The sequence below is a fragment of the Neophocaena asiaeorientalis genome, unplaced genomic scaffold (assembly GCF_003031525.2).
Source record: "Neophocaena asiaeorientalis asiaeorientalis breed wild unplaced genomic scaffold, Neophocaena_asiaeorientalis_V1.1 scaffold118, whole genome shotgun sequence".
NCBI classification, from domain to species: domain Eukaryota; kingdom Metazoa; phylum Chordata; class Mammalia; order Artiodactyla; family Phocoenidae; genus Neophocaena; species Neophocaena asiaeorientalis.
In genome coordinates this window covers 11,923,483-11,930,293 of record NW_020175528.1, presented here as the reverse complement: position 1 = coordinate 11,930,293, position 6,811 = coordinate 11,923,483, and the positions used below count along the sequence as shown (strand labels likewise).

At 38.1% G+C, this 6,811-nt stretch overlaps 1 non-coding gene across 1 annotated transcript; it reads left to right on the top strand.

Moving 5' to 3' along the window:
* Positions 1–2,527: 2,527 nt before the first annotated feature.
* Positions 2,528–2,600, top strand: TRNAE-UUC (transfer RNA glutamic acid (anticodon UUC)). Its single transcript has one exon. It is a non-coding gene; the product is annotated as a tRNA-Glu (tRNA).
* Positions 2,601–6,811: the final 4,211 nt, after the last annotated feature.

Here is a 6,811-nt window from a genome sequence, read left to right as displayed (position 1 = left end):
GGAGTAAAAGAGACCAAGAGTTTCTTCAGGATGGTCTGGGTTCTTTTTTTCTGAGCGTCTATACCTGGAAGCCTCAAGAAATACAGATGACATGGGAGAAAAGGCGAACATGCATCCTAGGGCTTTAAACTCAGTTCCAGAGTCCCCCACCCCCGAACCACAGCCCTCCTCCCAGCAAGAGGCCTGACATTTTGCATCAGGACCAACAGCAGACAGCCAGCTGCTAGGAGGCTAGCTATGGGGAAGCCACACAGAGAAAAGGGTAAAAAAAATAAACTTTGCAAAATCTTTAAAACATAACTTTCCAGAACACATAGGTTTGCCCAGAAAAAAATGATTAACAAATTAGTGTTCAAATAGATTAAGTCGAGAGTGATGTTAAGATAGTGACGTTTATATAACATTTGGATGCAATGCAGTACCAGGGAGGATAATAATTGGGAAAGCAGAAAATAATGAAAATCACTTTTTCTTAATTTAGTTCTGACATCCAGCAAGGTTCAGCCCAGGTGGCTACCATATACATACGCCGAAGGCTACTAGAAAAGAAAATACTTAAGAAAACAAGTGTACCATTTTTTAAATGTTTTATTTTAAAACATTATTAAATTAAAATATTTCTAAAGGAATTAGACATGACTATTTAAAAGGCATTTTAAATAGTCTCCTAATTTCCTTCAGCTCTGATATGACTCCCCACATTTGTTTCATCTTTATTCCTTTTCATTTGGGTTTGACTAGGGAAACAGATGATTACAATGATATTATTATAATTAAAAATATTGAGATGAAAATAAAAGTTTGAAAAAAATATTTATCAAAAGTTAACTTTTGAGGGGTAGGCCATTTTATTTGAGGCAAAGTGCACAGAAAATTCATCTGTGCAATGATCCAAGGCATCATCATATCCCAAATCCCTGAAGTCTTTCTTGTCTCTTGTAGCAAGGTGCATTAGCTGACTAATAGTATTTCCAGAGAGAAAAATGGATAGGAAAATGCTGAGCCTGACACAGAAGAGCTTAATAGACTTGTGTACATATATTAGCCTTATGACTCACGATAGATTTGCACCACTGCCAACTCCATCTCAGAGGGTCTGTCATTAACACTTCTTCTTATCCCTCCAGCCTTTTCTCCCCTCAAATTATCTTACAAGCTTTCCAAGTGGATGCTTTAACTTAATATTTCCTCAAGGATGACAGAATTTAAGCAGGTTCAAGAGAGAGCAATTAGATGTCATATTTTGCTGGCTGATTTCAGCGAATATTAAGTTCAAGATTTTGTTTTATTTATAGGGTCTATGTTTCTATTAACATAGAAAAATCAACTAATACTGAGGCCTTAAAGGACTAAGAAGAAAATAGTCCTTCCCTTGTCCTTAAGGAATGACAAATTTCTTTCAAAATTTTAAAAGTTTTTGTGATTTCTTAAATAAGTTAGGTAACACTTGGCTAAAATGTATCAAACACACAAACATGTAGCAACTGATAATAACTGATAATAAGGTAACTTCATTTAGTTATTAAAATTGCTTCCTCCCCCTTGTTTCCTACCATCTATTAACATGAGAATCAGAGATATAACTGGATGTGAGTTGTTTTTCTCTGCATGAATAGAAAAATGGATAGTCTTCCATTACCCTCGGTCAGGTCCAGAAATGAAATAAATTATGATTACAATTTATAATTACAAAAGTGAACCTTCATTGGGATTCACATGGTGGTCTCTCATTCCCCTTTCCTACTTTCAGGAAGATTCTGTAAAGGCATCATGATTTACAAGAATTATTTAAACTTGCTTTCTACTGCAGTGCTTCTTCATGTGGGGTAGATAATTTGCATCACCTCTAAACAAAGCATAGACAGACTACAGTGATATTAATTATCTAAAATATGAAAAGAAATAATAAGAAACGTCTACAGACCATTCTTTATTTATGAGTTCTCTAGATACTAATGCTATCTCAGAAACACCTGAAAGACAAGCCTGTTTAAAATGACTTCTATTAGGATGAAAAATTAGTACTTAATAATTTATGCACTTTAACGTTTTCAGAGCTGAGACACGGAGAGAGTTTTTCAGTGTTTTATCAGCAATGTCTTAGGCATGCTCGCCTTGCTCTTTGGGTGAAATCTGAGCTAAGATGTTTCATCATCACCCCTGTTCTTCCTCCCAGAGAAGCCCTCACGACTTGGTTCTCCTCTTGCTTGACGAGGAACCCCAACCAGGCTCAGTTGCTTGATATACAGTGAGACCACATCCCTTGTCGTCCTCCCCTTCCCTTTAGTCAGTTTGGCTAGCATTGCCACTTCCCTTCCACACCTAGCTCTTCTCTGCACCTCACCCACCTTACCTACCAAACTCTAATCTTAAAACAATCCAACATTTTAGGATCCTGAGTCATACTGCAGAAACCACACCACCGTGCGGACCAATCACTCTTTCAGATGCCCAGTCACAGCTGGCCTGCAGCCCTCTCTGGACAAATACTTATATGGTCATAATAAGTAGTCACAATGGCAGGAATTCCCTGGTGGTCCAGTGGTTAGGACTCTGCACTTTCACTGCCGAGGGCCCGGGTTCGATCCCTGGTCAGGGAACTAGGATCTCACAAGCCTCGCGGCCAATAAATAAATAAATAGTCACAGTGGCAAGTCAAAACCATCAGCAAATTGCCCTGTTGTTCTTTGCTGTCCCTGCCGCCCTTATAGCCTGCTCTCTTTCTTCAGCAGCACCCTACTCTCCTACTTCACAGGGAAATAAAAGCTGGCCAGGTGTTTCCCGTTCTGATGTCCAAGGCTCACGCATCTGTCTCTCTTTTACATGGTCTTTTCTACTTGTGTAAGGTCTCTTAGGTACTTCCACCAGCATCTCTCTCTCCTGCATCTTCAATTTCTCTCTTCTATATCCCCTCATTCCATCTGCCTTCAACAGACTCTGATCTGGTTTCTGCATCCACTCTGCTAAAACTTCCTGGCAAACTTTGCCATTGATCACCTCCTATTGCTCCACACAAACTCATTTTCATTACGTTAGTTGACATTCTTAAACTATTTGACACAGTCGATCCTTCAATTCTTTCTAGAATTCTCTCCTCTCCTCCCTCCGTGGCCATTTGTTTTCATGCCCCTCCTCTTGTATTTCAGACGTTTCCATTTCATTCTTCTTATCTATCTCCTAAATGCCTGTCATCTTGGGGGGAGCTGAAGTGGCTGAACCAGGATTCAGAGCCAGACAGAACTCCCGAGCCCAGCAACACAGGCTCCATATTGCATAATGGCTGAACCCACTGGCTTCAGAGTCAAGCCAAAATGGGTTTAAAGCTCAGCCCTGCTAATTATTTTGCCTCTTCGAGCGCTGGTTTTCTCATGTATAGAATATAGGTAATAATACTTTCCAGATAGAGTTGCTGTGAGGAATAACTCTGGTAATAAATGCAAAATGTCTGGAAATAGTAGCTTTCCAATAAATGATATCTATTATTATTTCATTGGCTTTATGGTTCCTCAAATATTTATATTTGTTTTCAGAGTCAAGCATGAGACAAAACAATAAGGTAGGGAGACATTTAGGGCACGGTTATATTAGGGAAGGAGAGAGAGGCATTCTTGCTGCAAACCAGTTAAACCAACTGAACAATTATCTGAGCTGTTTACCTTCATCTTAATTCTCCATTAAGAGGCTTCCATCCTTTTGAGAAGCACACTGACGTGAATGCCTCACCAGCACTGTTAGTAAAGAATCTTCACAGCCTCTTCCATCTTAACCCGGACTCTGTATTGACCAATGATCCCAGATTGGAAGCTTCCAAAGCATATTAACGCATCATTAACACATTATCTTTAGGACTATCTTTGAACAGCAAAGACAGAAATATTTGATAAGAATCTATTAAGCGAGTCAGAACATTTCTCATTTTGTGGAGATTTCTTCTACCTATAAGTTTGTAATTCAAAGGAAGAATGAAGAGTCTATTGATTGTTTTAAGTTCTTGATAAAGGATAATTTTTTAATGTATTTTTTTAATGTTTTTTAATTTTTTTTAATAAAGGATAAATTTTTTTTTAAAACATGGGAAAACCATGTTTGTCATACAAATATAAAGGAAACATGTATTAAAGATTTTATTTAGGGACTTCCCTGGTGGCGCAGTGGTTAAGAATCCGCCTGCCAACGCAGGGGACACGGGTTCAAGCCCTGGTCTGGGAAGATCCCACATAACGCGGAGCAACTAGGCCCGTGTGTCACAGCTATTGAGCCTGCGCTCTAGAGCCCACGGGTCACAGCTACTGAGCTTTCGTGCCACAACTGCTGAGGACCGCATGCCTAGAGCCCGTGCTCCAAAACGAGAAAGGCCACCACAGTGAAGAGCCCACGCACAGCAACGACGACCCAACACAGCCAAAAATAAATAAATAAATAGATTTTATTTAACTTATTAATGCATGAGGGAACCCAGAAGATGTTACAACTTAGTCAAAGGAGAGTCCTTAGGACACACATATACAAATACATGTGAAATTGTCAATACCCACCAGGCAATAACTAATTAAGTTTCACCACATACAACACATCTATATTTCTATGGATAAAAACTTTTTTTGGATTATTATCACAGTTGTAAAAGTTTGAAGACAATGTAAGAAAGAGATAACCCTAACAGAGCACTTAGTATTTTTTTTTGCCCATTTTAAAGGTTTTTTTCTGACAGCTTGTCTCTTAAAGCTAAGAAGGATACCAACTGTACATTTTGCTATGTCCTGATACTCCACACAGACAGCTAAATTCTCCTCAACCAAGGAGACAGATTTAGCATGTGTTAAAGAGTACCAAAATAATACTGATACATGGTAGTCAGAATCTAAATAGGTTAGAGAACTCCTGGTTTCTACTCCTAGAGCCAGTACTTTGAACACTATGGGTCCCTTTTACCTTATGTATAAAATGGCATTTAAGTTTTTCTAAGATTTTAGAGTAGAAATTACAGAAGCAGAAAAAATAAGATTCATGACTTTCAGATTAAGAATAGAATGATGACTGTTCTGACTTGCATTTCCCCCTCATTCTTCCTCTCTTCCTTACCCATCTGGGTTGCATTATAAAGCTTGATACAGGATCTCACTGGGAAGGAGAGGGGTGGCTGGTGGTGCAATGGACACTGAGCTTGACAGAGAATCATCATGGCATTTCCATAGAAAGCTCACAATGGAATCATTGTCAGCCCTCCCTTTGCTTTGACCCTGATGCTGAACATGAAGTCAGGGCACATGCCCCAGAGTTCATCCAGCTGGAGCCCTGCGAGAACAAGGATGGTGATGTCAGCTTTGGCACTCTGTTTAAGGACAACAAAGCCTGTGCCTAGCGAATTACATAAAGATGGATCACAACCCCCAGCTCCCTGTTTACAAAGCCATCAGCAATAAACACACATACCTTTTAGTAAAAGAAAACCATAGCCACTTTCAAAGAAGCAATTTTTTAAAAAACTATGGGTTATTAGTATAAGACCCTCCCTTTTCTAGATAGTCAACATCACAAGAGCGTATGTATTTTGCCTTATTTTCCATAAACTACAGCTCTTTGTCACTTGTACCTATAGCTGTAAACATTATTATATCAGCCTTTAGAAAATTTTACAACTTTCATTTTAATAATTATATAGAAAAAGAACAGAAATTTTAATTCTAGAAGTAATTTGGGTCAAGGTCTCCTAAAATTCCCAGAGCTCTCCTGGCGGTTCTGAAGAGGCTCCATTCTTTCTCAAAAAATAAGGTTTATCTCTGATTTCACATACCCCCCACCCCACCCCGCTAACAATAGCAGTGATTATACAGAATTGTTTTTATTCTTTATAAATAACTTTCAATTCTAACCTGCTCCTTCGAACAAATAACTAATCACTGTTTCTCTTACAATCATACTCATTAGGCATGGCTTTTAAAAATAAAATTAAATATGTTTAGGTACATCTTTGAGGCCGACTCTCAAAGTAAAACAGAGGAGAAGGACTTATGACCTCAACCACGTGGAGTTTAACCTCATTTAAATATCTGTAAGCCAATCCTTCCTATTTTCATAAAAAATTCTGTTGTTTGAGAGTATTGCCATTTGCTATCTGTTTCTTTAAAAGGTAAATGTGTAAGTATTCAACTGAAAACAAAGTCAGAAATATAGAAATATGTTGTTTCCCTAAGCACACATGCACATAAAACCTGGGAGAAAAAGGAATTTGCATATTGTTATTGAATTTCTTCAGAAAAAAAAATGTTGGGAAAGATATATAGCTGTTGGTGAACAAAAGTGGAGGCATTTAGCTTTTAATCATTACAGAAAAGACTAACTCAAAACCTACACTCAGTTTCAGTTCCATGAAAACAAAAGCAATTTCAAGATTTCTTCCCACTAATTATTGCCTTTTATAATAATAGATAACATAAGATAAGCATTTAATATACGCCGGACACGAAGTCTTTTCCGTGCATTGATTATTTCTAACCCTTAACAACAATTTATAAAGCAAGTGCTATTATTATCAGCCTCTTTTCGTGGATAGGAAATTAAGGATTTGAGAGGTTAAAACTTGCCCAAAGTCACAAAGCCATGGAGATTCACGGCAAGCACTCTCTCTCCTATGTTTTACTGTAGGCAGTATTACGGTATCGAGATTCCAAGACACAACTGTACCTAAAAATGCTTCTTAGGCTCTGTAGTAATGTTTCCCAAACTCTCTGCATTTCTCCTTAGGGTCCCAAATGGCACAGTACCTTAATTTCTTTGTCTTGTTTAGGGATTTTATCACACTCTCTTTAGC